Raw genomic sequence first — 17,890 nt, 5'->3', positions numbered from 1 at the left:
CATTTATCAGTGGTTTGCTGTTTTTCATTGCTGTATACTCTTTTATGAATATGCTACAATTTAACCATTCTACAGTTGGTAGACATTTGGGTTGTTTCTATTTTTTGATTATTTAAAATATGAACATTTTTGTACACGTAGCTTGGTGGATATATGCATACATTTCTCTTACACATATACACCAAGGAGTGGAATTGCTGGATCATAGTATACATAAGTATAGTATACATAAGTTTAGCTTTAGTAGAAAATGCCCAAACTGTTTTCTGGGAGGGTAGTTTTGATGGGAGATGTACTGGTGGTCCTCTGTTTGCCCCTCTAGATCAATTTTCTGCTTTTCTCTGTCATACTCTGTGCCCTGAATCATCCTAGTTTCCCGTTTCCTTATATTGGGTTGGCCAAAAAGTTGGTTCGGGGTCCATTCGTAACATCTTAACAGAAAAACCCGAATGAACTTTTTGGCCAACCCAATACTTTGGCTGCTGGTTGGATTTAGCCAATGGAAGCCCCAGCAGTTGATTGGAGAATGAGGAGAGAGAGAGAGATCAGAGTATTTATTCCTTCTGTTGTCTCTTTACTTCACCACCATAGAGAGAGAGTTTCCATTCTTCTACAGACACAGCTCCTGTTGGACAGCCACTGTTCCAAAGCGCCAGCTCTCACTGGTTCTACAAACACCTTTCTTCTTCCTTGCCTTTTTAGGCTTAGTGGGTGATTATGGATACCCATTGTTGCTAGTGCCTGGGCATTTCTCCATCTAGCATGGCACTCTTAGCCCTACTCACATTCCTGAAAAAATAATTATTCTATAAAAATCTAAAACCTTTGAGTAGGCTATTTTTTCTTGTAGGGATTTTAACTGATACAGGAGGAGAAAAGATTTTGAGAGATGTCAGAATGTGTTGAAACACATAAGGGCTCAGCATGAGAGAATTGGCACAGGAAGGAGATTGTGCTGAAGGTAGTTATTTAGGGTAATTTAAGTTAGCAAATATATTGGGTGTGAACCAGAACTCTGAGCAACATAAAGATGAGGTTCTCATCCGTAAGTAGTTTTGTTGACAAGTAGATCTTGATTTTGATCCTGGTTGCACATGACTCCTCTAATAAGCCTCAATCACGTTGTCTATGAAGTGGAAATTATGATTATACCTGTCTCAGGTTGACCAGTAGCTCAACCACTACCATACCTCCGAAGCAGTCAGATAGTGAAGAAAATCAAGGAAACCACACACCAAAAGTGACACAGAATTTCTCTTATTTCATTAAAGGAATTCATCCAGCAGTGGTAGGTTTACCTAGGAGGTATTTTTGTACTCAGAATCTTGGAGGCAAGGTCCTACACATCCTCTAACTTCAGGGAGGCTACAACCACCAACCAAGGGTAAAGAGGTTGCTTCAGGGGTGGCAGTCTGGTAGAGTGGCTAAAACAAAGAAAGGTTTGAGAGTCAGATCTAGACTTTGTCTCTTATTGGCTATATACTCTTGAGTTGGTGATGAACATTTCTCAGTTCTCCCCACTGCAAAATGAGGATAATCATTCTCATACCTTTTATAATAACAACTGTTATTAATGCATTTATCACATTCAAAGAGGTACATAAACATATTTATGAACATGGTCTTTTCTATCCAAGCTAAGTGCTGGTATAAGCTGTTAGGACATACAAAGCTGCTAGTAGAGCTGTGGGTAACACTGCTGTGAGGGTAATATTGAGAGGGGGCATGTCGGGGGCAGGGAAGGAGCTGCATGAGAAGATAAGATACCAAAGTTGCATAGACATGAAGACTAGGAATGGTGGTGCTGAGGGCCAACATGGGTGTATCTGAATTCTATCCTGATTCTGGGATAGAAAATTAGAAACTGCTATGTGTAAGCAGAAGAAATCTGAGAGGCAGACCATTAAAGTATGTGACTTACATTGGATTTGTCTGCAGGGATATTTGGGGTTTTGCTTTTTTGAACAATAGTCATTTGAATAAGTTCTCTTTTTGCACGTCTAGCACTCTATTCCTACTGTCTTCATTTTATTCATTTTAGAGACACAAAGTCAAAGTTAATCTCTGCGCTTGCTTGTGTGTGCATGTGTGTATGTCTTTCTTATACACACATAGACACACACACATACACAAACAATGACATATTTCAAGGCAAGCACTGACTTAATTAGCCAGAATAGAAGCAAGGATAAATAAAGGGATTTCTGAGAAAACAAATTCCAATTTGTCTGTGGGCATGTGTGCCAAAGTAAAAAAGTTTTGAAGGCAGCTAAGGCTTTGGGCAAATTGTAATAGCACTAAAGGGTGAGGGAATATGCAAGGAAGTAAACAATGTGATTCTGGCATCCTGCTGGTGATTAGGAAAATTCTGATTCAAAAACAAGAATTATTTTCAAAGGTCTTTTGACAGAGCTGACAGCTCCTCAGCTGTCAGCTACTCTCCAGAGACCCTAATGAACTCTTCCTTGTCAGGTCTTTCTGTCTAAACAAGAAATTGCTAGTCTCTCTATCTGCCTCCCTACCGTGAATGCACCTACCTTTGCTTTGCATAGCATAAATTATTATTTAATGCAAACACTTGTTCAGGTTGATCAGTAGGTTGTTTCTGTCAACCTATATCCATGTGGTCTTTAATGTGTCAATGACGCAACAGCAGAGTATGTGTGAAACAGGTGGTCAGAAAGAGCTTTTCTATTGATAGGTATTTCTAAAGAAGTTGCTGCAACTGTCTTTAGTACTCAAGATTCCTGAAGTTCTTGTAGATGGTCAAAATACTTTACCTCATTTTCCACAATAATAGCAAATAGTAATAAGGGGCAATAAACATGACTTCCCAGGGAACGAATGCTTCTTTAAATGTATTTAATAAATCTCATTGCTCCTTCTCTACAATATTCAAGATACTTGCTCAATTCTATACAAAGAGCTTGAGATTTCAATTTTAGAATTCAGAAACCCCTTTTTAAATTGGCTTCTGTTGTTAGATAACACAAAGAGCTCCATTTTCTAAAATAATTTTTTTTTTGCTAATTTCCTCACATTCTTTGAAAAAAAAATATTCACTGGCTTCTCTTTTCTCCTCCATGTTAAATGGTATTTTCCCATCTTCAGTTTTAATATTCTTCCTCAGTATAGCATGGGTGGGCAAGAGTGTGCACCTTGGAGTAATTCACACCTGGGTTTGAGTGCTGGCCAAATTCTTCTTGGTTCTCTTTTCTCACATTTACCACTTCTCTGTCATCTGATGTGCCATCAATGTATTTGGAATTAACTCCTACTCTACTCTGTTGTGCCGTTTCCTTTTCTTTGATCACATCTCTTCAAACACTTCGATTTTCATAGTAAATTTGCCTCGTATATTTAAGAAGAGAGACTACCCATTTCATTAAAAAAGAGATGAATAACTAAAATAACAACACAACTCCCCCCAAAATCATCAAACTATGTTCTTTAAAGTTTGTTTCTACAATCAAATAACGCAATTAAAAAAAATAAAAGAAGAGGAGAAAGAAAGAAATAATAAAAGCAACCAGTGTCTACATTATATCAATATAACCTTGAGTTTGATCTCTGGTATGGCCTAGTAATCTCTTACCTAACCCTCTTATAGATAATAATTATAACTCTGGACAAAATTTTAAGAATAATTTTTACTATATTGGAGAATAAAGAAAGTTGAAGAAATTCTGGGCAGAAGTTGACCCTTGGGTAAATGGAATGACATGGGTGAATGTCCCATTTTTACACATGGAATCAGTCTTTTGCCCTGAAAAATGAGAGGACAGAGATCAGGGAAAGCACAGCTGCTGGGAAAGTGAAGGGAAGGGGAATCCAGGAAAGAAGAGAGCCAGAGATGAGAGGTTCCAAATTCTGTGTATACATTCTGCCCAGACCTTAGACTGACTCCTGAAATAATACATTTGTGGGACAGACTTAAAGCAGTCCAACTGAGGATGAAAGAATAAAACTGATATTTTAGTTGCCACTCAAAAGACAGAATTTCCAGTTTGAGAGCAATAAAATTAATTACTTGCTAAAATAAGAACAAGAAAAATCATTATTGGATCACTCACTATGTTCAGGACACAATTCAAGATTATTTGATGCACACAGATTTGGGAAAGTATGGGTCAGCTTCAAGAGAAAAGACAATCAACCAAGACCAGTCCAAAGAATAACCAGATGTTGGAATTAGCAGACTAGGGAATTTATAGCAGCGCAATAAAACAAAGGAAAATATACACATAAGAAATGACAAATAGAAAACTCAGCAGATAAATTTAAAATATATCAAAGAACCATATGTAAATTCTATAAATAAAAACTTCCAACCTAAAATTAAAATATACTGGATAGGCTAACAGGAGAATAGAAAAGATAGAGAAATAAATTAGTAAAATTTAATTTTGAACAATATAAGTTATTCATTCTGGGGAACAAAACAAAATAAAACAAAACAGAGTTCCAGGGACCTGAGGAACAATATAAAAAGGTATAATATGTGTAATATATATGTAATTGGAGTTCCCAAAGGAGAAGGAAGAATGGGGTAGTAAAAATATTTTGAGAAATAATGGCCAAAATTTTTACCAATTTGGTGAAAGACATAAATTTTCAGATGTAAGAAGCTCAGTGAATCTAGAAAGGGCAAATGCAAAGAAAGCCACGTTTATGCACATCAGAGTCAATCTGGTAGAAAGTCAAAGTAGAGAAGAAAGTCTTGAGAGCAGCCAAAGAAAAATGACACATTATACATAGTGGATCAGTGATCAAGTTTTGCTAATTTCTCAACAAAACTATGAAGGCCATAAGACAGTGTAATGACAGTGTAACACAGTGCTGAAAAAGTGAAACTTCAACCCAGAATTCTATATTCAGGAAAAAAAATAGAAATATACTTCAAGAAATAGCACAAAATAAAGAACTTCTTACATAAAAGAAAAATAAAGAGAATCAATTACCAATCAGACCTGTGCTACAAAAAAAGGCTAAAAGAAATTCTTCAGAATTAGGGGAAATGAAAGCAGATACAAACTCAGATCTTCAGAAAGCAATTAACAGCATTAGAAAAGGTCTGGATAAACATAAAGACTATTTTATTCTTAATTTCTTTAAAATATATGTGACTTAAAAGGAAAGGTTACATTATTGTCTATGAGGTATTTACTGTATGAAGACGTAATGAATATGACAGTTATAAAGGACAGGGAAAGGGGTGAATGGACCTATATGGTTGAAAGTTTCTGTACAACGTTAACTCTAAGAAGACTGTGAAAAGTTAGAGGTGTATATTGTAATTCCAAAGCAATCATTAAAAAATAATGCAAAGAAGCATAGCTAGAAGCCAATAAACACATTCAAATTTGTATTATAAAATACTTGAAAATACTTGATACGATACAATTTAATTATGTTTTCCAATTCTGAATCTGCACATTAGCCTAGGGGGAAAAAATGTGCATTTGAAGAAGGCTTAGGATGAGTACTGTTTACTTTAAGACCAAAGAGAGTATTCATGATGAAGACTTCTGCGGTAGGGTTAAAAGAATTTGTGGTTCAGGATTTGGGTTTTAACTTCTAAAACCAAAACCCTCTGCTCTTCTCCATGAAAATCTCTTTGTCCTGTTCCTCTCATCCCACATTTAGTGAGCCTCTGCGAGAGGGCTCTGTCTCCTCTCTGTTCCCATATTCACACCCTAGGAGCACATCCAGAAGCTGTGTGAGGGAAGTGTATGGGTACCACTGGGAAAATAAACAGATGGGCCTGAAATTCCTGGAACACCCATGTATTGGTATTTTTCTTCTTTTAAGAATAGGTGAAATAATAAAGTATGACCATTATTTTAAGCAAAGTATGACTATCAAGGTCACAGAGACCCCAGCTGTAAGATATCTGCCTATCTCATTTAGAAATGATAAAAATACTGAAAATATGCAAATTCCTTTTTTGTTCAGAATATTTTTGATATGTCTGTATATTTATAGAGCCATAGCCATATTTACAGTTGGTCTTCTGTATCCATGAGTTCTGCCTTTGCAGTTTCAGCCAACCTTAGATCAAAAATCTTTTTAAAAATTCCAGAAATTTCCAAAAAGGAAAACTTGAATTCTCTGTGCACTGGCAACTATTTACATAGCATGTACATTGTATTAAGTATTATAAGTAATCTAGAGATGATTTAAAGTATAGTCATCCGTCTTTATCCATGGGGGATAGTTTCAGGAGCCCCAGTGGATGCCAAAATCCACAGGTGTTCAAGTCCCTTTTATAAAATGATATAGAACAATGAGTATAGCTGGCCCTCCATATCTGCGGATGTGAAACCTGTAGATACGGACTGTATATGGGAGGATGTGCCTAGATTATATGCAAATACTACACCGTTTTTATAAAAGGGACTTGAGCATCCTCGGATTTTGGTATCCTGGGGGGTCCTAGAACCAATCCCCTGTGGATACCAAGGGATAACTGTATATACATAGATTAAGGAGAAGAATGCCCATTTCTATCCAAAATAAAGCAAAAGAAAGTTTTAGTATGATTTCACCATGGATACATGTCATAGTTGGATTTTTATTATGAATGGTTGGAGGTTGTAAGTAAATGTGCATCTGGGTTTACAGTCTACCCAGAACATTCTTCCCCTTTTATGTAGTAAGAGAGGAAGAAAGGTCAGAAGTTTTCTCTCCTCTTATGGAGTATTTCCTTGGTGTTTCCTGTGGAGAATTAATATAGTCTTGGTATAACCCTTCTATTAGCTTCTCCCTGCTGCTTCTCCCCCTATCTGTGAATGAGAAATTCCAGCTTTAGGGCTCAGAAAAATTGAAACAGCTGAAATGCGAGTAATATCTAAAAGCTGTTGGTGTAATATATTAACCAGGGAATAAGTGCATGTGAAACTTTTCAACTGTTTTGTTTTGGGGATTTTTAAAAGTGCTTTTAGTTGTATCTGTATTCAGCATCAGTTATGCTATGTCCCTCTCCTCATCTCATGCTTTAAAAATTCAAGGAATAGTTCAGCCCAGAGAGAGAAATTTCAGCCCCAGTACTTTCATGACTTGTTGGCTCTTCCAGGAACTTAGTCCTCAACATGAAGGATGCAGTAAAGCTATAAGTTAAGATCTATAGGAGAATGATGGTTCTAAAGTTATATTACCTGAAACGAAATTGCAGTTCTACCCTATTCCCAGCTGCTGTAATCTTGAGTAGCTACTCAGCTTCTTTAAGCCTTGGTTTTCTAACCTTTAAAATGCAGGAATGATAGTATCCATGCCATAGGTTAATTGTACATATTACATCAAATGAATCATTTCAAGTACTTAACACAGTGCCTGGAACATCATAAGCAAGCTACAAATGTTCGTTGTTATTATCACCATATTTCTGTCCGTTTGACTTTTTCCATTTCAAGAAATTTCCTTTCAGTCTCTTTGCAAAGAAACCAAAGTCATTGTTGGCTCATCCCATCAAGCATCCATTAATAATGCAGATAGACAGGTTCATGTTTTATAGCCAGAGGCCCAAATTACCCATAGCCATCTTGTCCAAAAGAGAGGATAAAAGTCAGCAGGTTGAATTTTTTCCAAACTTCAGCTTGTAGCCTAGAGCATCTTGGATTCTCAGCTGCTTCAGCAGAAACCAAAGTTTAGCTGATTAAAAAATATATATATAAGCTACTCTCATTCAATAATGAAGGAATGTCAAAATGTATTCTGAAATGGATTATTGTGCTACTCCTGATTAACAAATGTACAAGAAGGAATAGAAAGTGTAAAGATATTCATAGTTGATTTCACTTTTCCTGATCCTCATGTAAGTACATACTCTGTGTATATATTTCTTGACAACAAATCACATATATCATAGTGAGATGAATATAATAGAATTTCCAAAATACAATTAATTTGAAACATGTATATTTGGCAAAACTTAAAGTTCCTATGCGACCATGAGCAGAGAGATGACACACTAAATTATGAATGATTCTTCTGTGATATTGACTCCAAATCTCCTTCTTCCATTTTGATTCGAAGTCATCATTTTCTCATCTTTCCTCTGCATCTCGTCCTGATGTCCTTTCATTTATTCATCTTTCAGTAAAATTTCACCTCCCTCCCCACCATCAATCATCAGAAGACATCGTTTGGTTATCTGCCCAACTTAAAACAATTCCTTTTTCTCTGGGAACTGGTCTTCCATTTACTTAGGTAATTTACACAGGAGCCATGATTTTCATGTGCAAACCCATTCTCCTAGTGAAGGCCAGTTGGACCTTGGGTGGACATTTGATTTAAGCTGAACCCGTCAGATCACCCCAGAGATTTAGTACTGGGAACAAGAAACAGTCTCTGAGGGGTGGATAAATAATAATATATTGACATGTTAAAAGATTTAAACTCAGGAGCACTAGGAAACCCAGGGGAACAGAGCGGCAGAGAAAGCCAGGTAGTGGAGAAGAACAATGAAGCTGAAATAATGGCAGAGAAAAGATATGGTTCCTGACAACCTTTAAGGACACGGTTTCAGTTTCCTTGATAACCAGCCGCATTCTTGCTCTAACTATGATATATTCATTTACTCATTTAATAGCTCATTCACTACACATTTTTCGAGTGTCCACCAGACATTGTGCTAAGCATTTTGCATACCTTATCTCACGGAGTTTCAATTAGACCAACCTACCAAATAGCAAAACAATGGCCAATGTTTAATATACTTTGACAACATCTCAGGAAACCTTGGAGATTTGATTCTGGCTACCATGCAACTTTCAAGTGAAATCCCAATTGTATTATGACTACTTTCAGGCAGGTGAGTTGAAAAAAAGTTTCTATTTATAAAACTCAGTGCTATCTTCCAAGATTGTACTGGCAAGCAGATGATAATCTCTGGCCATTATTATGACCTATTTAAGGTTTCACATAATCACCTGAGAATTTGGATGTGAGAAAGAAAAGTCACAAGGTAGCACAAATATGATTTTTAGTTTTCACTTGTGAAGTACATGACTGGGGATGTAAGGCTAATGGCACCTAATGCCTAATGGCAAAAGAAAATTGAATCTTCAGACCTACAGTTTCCTAACATTCTACGTCTATTTAGCATAATGATGCAAGTCCATAAATATCAGTCTCTAGGGAAAAAATTTGTAGGCTATCCTAAATGTAAGTAAGATGTGGATAAATTATAACTGGTCCTACAAGTAGTCAACTTTACAAGAGAAAAGAATGTGCTTGTTTTGGTGGTAGGGGTAAGTCATTTGTCAGGGGACTGCTGCTTCTTTTTTCACTGAGGAAGCAGAATTGTTTATATTAGATCAAGGCATTAAACTTGTATTGAATTTCTCATATTAAATACCAACCAGTGTGACACGGGTTTTTGTTAGAGGAAAGACATCGGTAGTTTTGTCACCTATGTTCCCTGAGTCCATGGTCTTACCACCCATTTAGACATTTTTAAATCCACTGCATGTCTGGCTGACATCATTGCCTATCAAAGCTGCTCAAATCTTACTTTCTCAAAGGGGCTTGTCCATATTGTTGAATTCCATATTCCCCCCTCTATCTCATTTAGAATAAAATTCTAATTCCTTCCCATACCTGAAGACTATATCTGATCTTGACCCAGTCCTTCTTTCCAGTCTTACTTTTCCCCACATTTCCCCTTGACCTCAAATAGGTGCTAAAACTTGAATTAGAGAAAAATATTTGTATTAGTTTGTTAGAGCTGCCATAACAAAATACAGTTGTCTAAGAGGCTTCAGCAACAGAAATGTATTTTCTCCCAGTTCTGGAGGCTAGAAATCTGAGATCGAGGTTTTGGCAGGGTTTCCTCTGAGGCTTCTCTCCTTGGCTTGTAGATGGCTAGCTCCTCTCTATGATTTCACATGGTCTTCCCTCTGTGCATGTCTGTGTCTTACCGAATCTCCTCTTCTTGTAAGGACACCAGTCATATTGGATTAGGACCCACCCATATAATCTCATTTTACCTTAATTACCTCTTTAAAGACCTTATTTCCAAATACAGTCACATTCTGAGGTACTGGAGAATAGGACTTCAACATACAAATTTTGGGGGAACATAATTGAGCCCATAACAATAATGTTCTTTAGACATTGATGAATATGCCGTGGGAAGTTTGGACAGGCCATATTAGTCATAAGGTACTTGGGAAGAGGTGACAAAAGAAGTACAATGACTCATAGAAGCTTTGAGTGTGACAGAATCTTGAGCACTTGTGCTCTTGGCTGCGTAGATCTGAACAGGAATTTTCATGATTATTTTTTCCAGAAGATGGTCTTCAGGAAGTCAGCGTGGGAGGGGAGCTTAACAGAGGAGGATAGATCAGTATATAAGACCAGCAGTCTGCCAGGGCAGCCCCATATCTCTTTAGAAAATTGAAACTAACTGAAGGGGTCTCAGAAGGAAACTGCCTCTAATGTTGTTCTAATAAGAAAGCAAGCTTTGTGAAAAATGGCAGTGTAAGAAAGTCCTTTCACTTCCATTTATCATAAACTATCCAATGAAATGACTATGCAAATAGTGAGCAACATGATGGATTAGGATAATATTATTAAGACATTTAGAAACTTTTTTAGGTGGTTCTTGGGAAATGTTTTTGAATAAATAAATGCCACATTGTTTAGCTCAGGCAAAGACCCACAGGATTTATCATATTATTGAAAGGAAAGTAAAAGATGGAGAATTTAATGTTCTGAAAGATTTAATGAGGCTGCCCCAACTACACCAATAGTAACTCATTTTTAAGTTAACTATTTCCTCATGTGGGGAAACAATAAACAAAAACAAAGAATTTTTAAAACAAAACAACAGCAAGATAATGAATTCTCTCAGGGCAGTGACTAAAGTGTCCTTATTCAAAGAGAAGGAAATTGTAAGGACTTACTGCTTAAAGCTGGAATCTAGCTTTATTTACATTGTTCACGGAGAAGTTAGAAAAGTTCGTTAGGATTGATGTTTTCTCTGAAAAAATCAAAAAGCAGCAGCAGATCAAAGACACTTCCTATATTTTTAGAATGCCTGATGCATACACGTTAAGACAAGTGCTAGAAATGAACTTTCCAATTTCTGCGGACGTAAGTGTGTTATGATTCCACTATGGAGTTTTCTTCCTTTCTTGCCTGATACCCTTTGTCCTAGCTTGAGCCACGTTTAGATTAAGACGTATTTGATAAAAGATATCCCAAAGAGTTAACTGTTTTTAAAAGGGTTAGAGTCTTTCCTTTAGAGATTCTCTCTTAGTCAACTCAGAGTATTGCTTATGACACAGGCTTCATGAAGCAGGTATTTGAGACCTTGAAGCTGGGACTACTGCAGGAGAAATTTTAGAACTTTGCCTGAGAATCATCAATAAGGAAGCCGAAAGCTCAGCCTCTCTGCACCGGTGCCAAATTGGATCTACGAGACAAAGTTTTGGGTGAAGCAGAAAAGAATAGCCTTATTGGTTTTCCAGCAAAGGGGGACACAGTGGACTCCTGCCCTCAAAAACTATGTGTCCCAACCCAGGAGGGTTTGGTGAGGAGTTTTATAGCAATAGTTCAAGGGTGGGCTTGCTGATAAGATTAGGGTGTGTGCAGGGCCTGCACTGCCTTAATCTCGTCTCAGGTGGTTGGTCTCCTAATCTTGATGAACTTCTCTGGTCCCCATAATCTTGCCTCAGGTGGTTTCTTGGCTGCCCCTCCCTCGATTAGCAACTGTTCGAATCTGCCCTTTGCCACTCAGGGAAGGTCATGGAGGCTGGAGTCTTGCCTACAAGAAACTGGGGACAAAAAGGCTTTCATGCCCAGGAGCCCCGTCCTTCTTGGTTTCAATAGCAAACTCTGGTTCCCAAACTCCTTTGAGGGAAAAACTGAACAACTATGATTTCTGAGCTGTGCAACAATGATGTGTGTATGTCTGGCTTGGAGAGGTGCCTTTACTTTTAGTATGAAAACTTGAAGTGAATTCAAATTCTTCACTGTTTAAAAGGTTGAGATACAAATATTTGTGAGAGAAAAATGGCTTCTTAAAAATATTCATAATCATCAGGCATGCCCTGGGATTTGTTTGCAGAACAATTCAAAAACTTAAGACTTGTGCATTAATCCCTGTGGGAATTTGATTAATTTTAGATGGTTTTCTAGATTTAAACATATGGGGATGATTTTCAAAATTACTTTTCTGACCTAATTTATGCTGAGCTATAAACAGAGATAATATAGGTCGTTATAATATTCTTTTATTAAGACATTTAAATCTACTGTTGAGCCTTTGTATTGATGTGTTTGATGGGGTGATGAGTTATGATGCAAGCCATTAGGGCAATTAAACTCTTCTAGACACAATGTTCTGAGAAATTATTTATTTACAATCAAGGCAACGTGAGATCTATTTTTCTAATATTGGACTAACATGGACTAGTGTCATTAATAATAGTACTTTTCAAGCAGTATATGTCTCAGAATAGAAAAATATACCTTCTGATTTTCTAATTTTAATAAAAAGTGTATGCTTAATTCCAGTATCTGGGTTATTTATTACCATGCACCCTAGACAAGCAATTAAAATCTGGTCAATAACATGTCTTCCAACCCGACACATGAATGACCCTTGGCAAGTCATTCATCCTCTCTGCTACTCAGTATCCTTACCTTTCTGATAAGGGATTAGATAAGGTTCCAAAATAGACTTTGTTTTGGTTGGTCTGGGGGTAGCCCAAGCATCTCTATGCTTTCAAAACTCCTCAGGTGTTTCTATCATGCAGTGAAGGTTGAGTACCACCCACCTGGATAATGTTAGCTTTCTAGCTCTACTATTTTATGATCTAACAATGGTTCTTATATAATGGTAGATCATCAACCTTTATTACTGGAGATAAAATTTGCAGAGTTTTGCCATGGTGAGAGTTTGGAAGTGAGGGTTGGAATTTCACCCTGCTTTCTGTATGAGAATCCCTAAAGGCTTGCATATGACTTTGGTAGAGGGGCCTACGGTGAAGGAATGGAGCAGGGACGGGACAGCTGAATTGAGAGGATGCTATGAATTCCAGGGACTTCTGGGAGGCTGAAGTAGAAATCACTGAAAGAAAGTAACAGGATCAGTACTGAATGGTAAAATGTTGCATTTTTCAGATATGATGACTCTTACCTGGGAGGACCTGCAAATCCTGGGATTTTCCAGAGAAGAAGTAAACTAAAATATCTGAGTATATACATCGACCTTCTTGAATTATGAAATCACACAGGCCTATAAAAACAAAGGAAAAATACAGTGGAGTAAGAAAAGAAAGTAGAAGTCCCCCATCTCTGCCAAACTCCACCTGCTGCTTTCCAGAAGTAGCCACTGCTTACACTTTGTTGTGAATCCTAGCAGATGTTTCCTTTGCATAACAATTCTGTAAAATATTCATGAAATCTATCCACTGATAATGTTTTTTAAAATAAGATTAGAATCATCATATTATAATGCTATTCTGTGACCTTTTCCCCTTGCCCATCCCCCATCTAATATATTGAAAGGCTATATAATATATGCAGAAGCATATTGTAGCTCATTCCTTTAAAGGCTGTTCAGGATTTTTGTTGAAAGGAGGTACCATAATGTAATAAACCAGTTCTCTCATGGTGAACATTTTAATCATTTCTAGTTCTTTGCACCTATGAAATATTCAGCAGTGAACCTCTTTGTTCATATATGTGTGATCAACTGGGCAACTATTTCTATAGAGTAAATCAAGTGATGTAAAATTCTTGGGAGAAGTGGATTTAGAGTGTAGATAAATTTTCAAATTGTCAGTCCAAACTGTAATATTATTTAATAAGGCCATCAAGACGGCATGGAGTTTCTGTTTTGTCACAACTATACCAATCTGGAGAATTATCAATATTTTGGATCCTCACCATTTTGGCAGGGGTACTGTTATTTCGCAGCTTTAATTTGCATTTCTTTAATTATCAATATAATGTTTTTTAAATACGAAAATTTACAAAGAGACTCCCACTCACCTACCAACAAAACAAAATTTATGTAAGTTTTCTAGTTAGATGGTGATGAAAGAAAACAACTGAAAGGATATATTGGAGGAATTTAGGCAGAATGCAGGCATTAATTTGCGTTTTCTATCAGAAATGCATTTTTCTCTTTGTCCTCTGTGGCTCTCCAATTTGAATATTCAGAAGGAGGAGAAGCTTGACTGAATACTTAGATTGAACAATAGTTAAGCATATTCCTTTTCTTATGATTCTGCTGCAGCTTTCTAAGGTGAAACATTTCAAACAAAGTAAATCTTAATTTTGAATTTAAATGGCTCACTGCCGAAATCATTACGAACACAGTGGAAATGGGAAACTTTTCAGAATGTCTTACCTCTGTAGACAAACTGGCACTCTCAAAGAATGTTAGCATGATATGGGCCCCGTGCACCATTTCCATCCCCTCTTGCCCAGCCTCATCAAAGCCAAGGTGAATGGTCACCTTGTACCGACGATGGCCCTCAACATGAACTTCCTGGGCTGGCTGGTAGGCACCATGTTTTCCAAAACCATCTGTCCTGGAACACTGGCTCTCTCACCAGGCTCTCCTTTCCCCCTTTTCCTGTCCTCCTCTCTCATCCTTCCAAACATCTCACTATTCTTCTAGTACTCCCCACCCCCTCCCTACCCCCCTTACTGCAGGGAGCAACCTTCCTCAACCAGTGCAGTCACACATTTGTCTCATGGGACAGCCATCAAGGGGAGCCCCACCTGCCCCTCACACCACAGCCTCATTCCCTGTCTCTCTCTTTCTCCCTCCTCTATCTCAGCCGCAGGCCCTGTGCTGTCAGGCTCTTTCCCTTTGTCCTACATTAGTTTATCAAAAATCTGGTCCCTTTAGTCAACCGTGAATGTCCAAGAGCATGCACTTGGAACAGGCCACTGCTCTTGGCGCCAAGGAGAGTGGTATGCATGATGAATTATGAAACCCTTTTCCGGACAAGTTTAGAATCTCTGGTTCTGCCAGGGCACTGGACCAATGAATGGGAACATGTGTGACAAATCAGAAAATCCTTCTTGGGAAATGCTTGGGAGGAAAAATCTGCAGTCTGCTACTGTGACAAACTGAAGGCCTGATGAAAATCCTTCAGGGATGACCTGAAAACAAGCCACTTCTTATTTATGTTTTAAATTTAGGGATTGCTTAAGATTTAGCTAATGTAGTCCAGGTTTGATTTTTTCAATGCTCACAACAAACTCTGTCTCTATGTTTGGTTTTATATATTATCTCTGTGTGTGAGTTAAATATCTACCGATGCCTGTAAACACAAATACTAGTTTGATGAAATGGATTAATGCTTTCATCCATTTTAGACGGCAAATACCACGTGACCTTTTGCATGCTCTCTATCTCCAGGGACTGACTGTGCAGGACTCACTGCCATGCTGCTAGAAGGGTTTCCATTCTGCCCATGTGAACACTCTGGGTTTAGATTTTATACATATGTGACAAGTTCAGCCCCCACCACATTTTCTCCCCTCCATTCTTTTTTCTTGTTATCACAAGACTAAGATCCCAGATTTGTTAAGCCAGGTGTTTTCAGTATGAGACTTGTACACATGAGCACTCCTCACATTTCTCAACACTCATGAATTATTCAACTTGGTTTTTTCCTCTATGCACTACGTACAGGTTTCTCTTCTCTCCCTTCTACCAGAAAGGAGGAAAGAGCTTTCTCTTCTTCTTCTTCTTCTTTTTTTTTAATATCTCCCCTTGTTACTACTGCTTTTTTAAATGGAATATTTGTTAGCATCATTTTAAAATAGCTTGACACATACATCTACACAGAGATGGCTTTGTCCTCCTGGTTAAAGCCCATCAGTCACCTCTATCCATTACTAACCTCTGTCTGCTTGATAATGGGATAAAAACACCCTACATGTACAGAACACTTCTCTTTGGCCCTCTCTTGATGTCCTATTCAGAGGAAGGATAATATTACAGCATTTGGCTTTGTTCATAGTAGCTATTTCAATGCAGTACATGTTTGCTGAATTTAACTGGGCATCCTGTATTTAGTAACTCTAGTTGATACCCTATTCCATGCCTATTACTGTATTGTAATACTAGCTTGTATTTAACAAACATAGAAGAAGAAAAAAAAGTTGAACAGGGACCATTACAATAAAGCCTGAGAAAACCATGAACTTTGTGAAGCAAACGACTCTGCGGGTTCTGTTCCCTGTTGTATCCTCAGAGCCTCCCACCCAGGAAGTTCTTCACAAATATTTGTCAAATGAACCAAAATGTGGTAAATATTGAGCAGACTGTTCCCCATGTGTGTCTCTACTTTACCTTAGATCAAGTCAAACTTTTTTGGAAAGGGCCAGATAGTAAATGTCTTAGACTTTGTGGGTCATATATGGTCTCTGTGGCAATTGCTCAACTTTACCAGCATGATGGCTGCTGTAGGTGACATGTAAACAAATGAGTATGGCTGTGCTGCAATTAAACCTTACAGTCATCCCTCTATATCTGCACGTTCTGCATCTGTGGATTCAACCTAATATTAAAAAAAAATTCCAGAAAGTTCCAAAAAAGCAAACCTTCAATTTGCCACACGCCAGCAACTATTTACCTAGTATCTACATTGTATTTGCAACTATTTACATAGAAATTACATTGTATTAGGTATTATAAGTAGAGATGATTTAACGTATTGGGGAAGATATGAAAATAGAAGTGTAATATTGTGAGCATTATCAAAATGTGATGGAGAGACCTGCAATGAACAGCACTGTGGGAAAAATGGTGCTGATAGACTTGCTCAATACAGGGTTGCCACAAACCTTCAATTTGTAGAAAATGCAGTATTTTCAAAGTTCAATAAGAGGTGCGCAATAAAATGAGGTATGCCTGTACTCTGCCATTTTATATAAGGCACTTAAGCATCCACAGATTTTGGTATCCTCAGGTGGTCCTGAAACCAATCCCCAGTGGATACCAAGGGATGACTGTATTTATAAAAACAGATGACGGACTGGATTTGCCCTGCAGACCAAAGTTTATTGACATTTGCCATTGACCCAAGTGCCCTCCCTAAATGTGAATGTGGTGATGCTGATCTGTCCCTCCTGCTTCTGGATGGCAGAAGTGGCAGAGGAGAGAGTAAAGAGAGCTGTGATGATGAATATAGACCTTCTCTCCCCACCACTCCCTAGCCACTGACAATCCCAGGGGGAATATGAATAGCTTTCTTTTAATCTAACATTCTCAGGGAGCCTTAATTTAAAGCTTGTTGTTTAAGTGTCACAAATAATAAATAGCAAATCGTGTCAGAAATGAATTAGTGTTTTTCAGGGGGTTTTTTTTGGTTGTTGTTAATAAAAAATTAAATGGAGATCCCCAGGTGGGACAACTCTTCATGAGAGCGTCTCATTCCCTGCTTCCAGGAAGAACATTTCCTCAGGGGAATGGGTCGATGACTCACACGGAGTCTCTCTCTAGGGGTCAGATAGTGAGTTGCTGTTCTCTGAACATTACCCAGGGACCCTGTGGTTCCAAATAATACATGTCTAGACACCAAAAACTGAAGCCTCATGAGACATCTAGATTCAGAAGGAGGTGATAGTAAGTCTGTAGGTTCTGATTAGCATTGACGTCTGAGGGAATCCAAGAGAAGCTTCTCTCTCGAAAATTTGCACTGGCCATACCAGAGAGGGGTCAAACATTGCTCAGCCTTAATTTTGAGAGGGATTCCCAGTGCCGGGGGAAGGGGATCACACAGGCAGGGCCCCGTGTGTGTGTGTGTGTGTGTGTGTGCGTGCGTGCGTGCGTGCGTGCGTGCGTGTGTGTGTGTGTGTGTGCAGGCGGGGAGGGGTTGCTGCTACTGGGATCTGAAAGAGTTGCCTGCCTAGT

This window comes from Eschrichtius robustus, chromosome 13 (assembly GCF_028021215.1).
Source record: "Eschrichtius robustus isolate mEscRob2 chromosome 13, mEscRob2.pri, whole genome shotgun sequence".
In the NCBI taxonomy this organism is placed as follows: Eukaryota; Metazoa; Chordata; class Mammalia; order Artiodactyla; family Eschrichtiidae; genus Eschrichtius; species Eschrichtius robustus.
The sequence above is the reverse complement of the archived record's forward strand: the minus strand, read 5'-3'. Positions refer to the sequence as shown.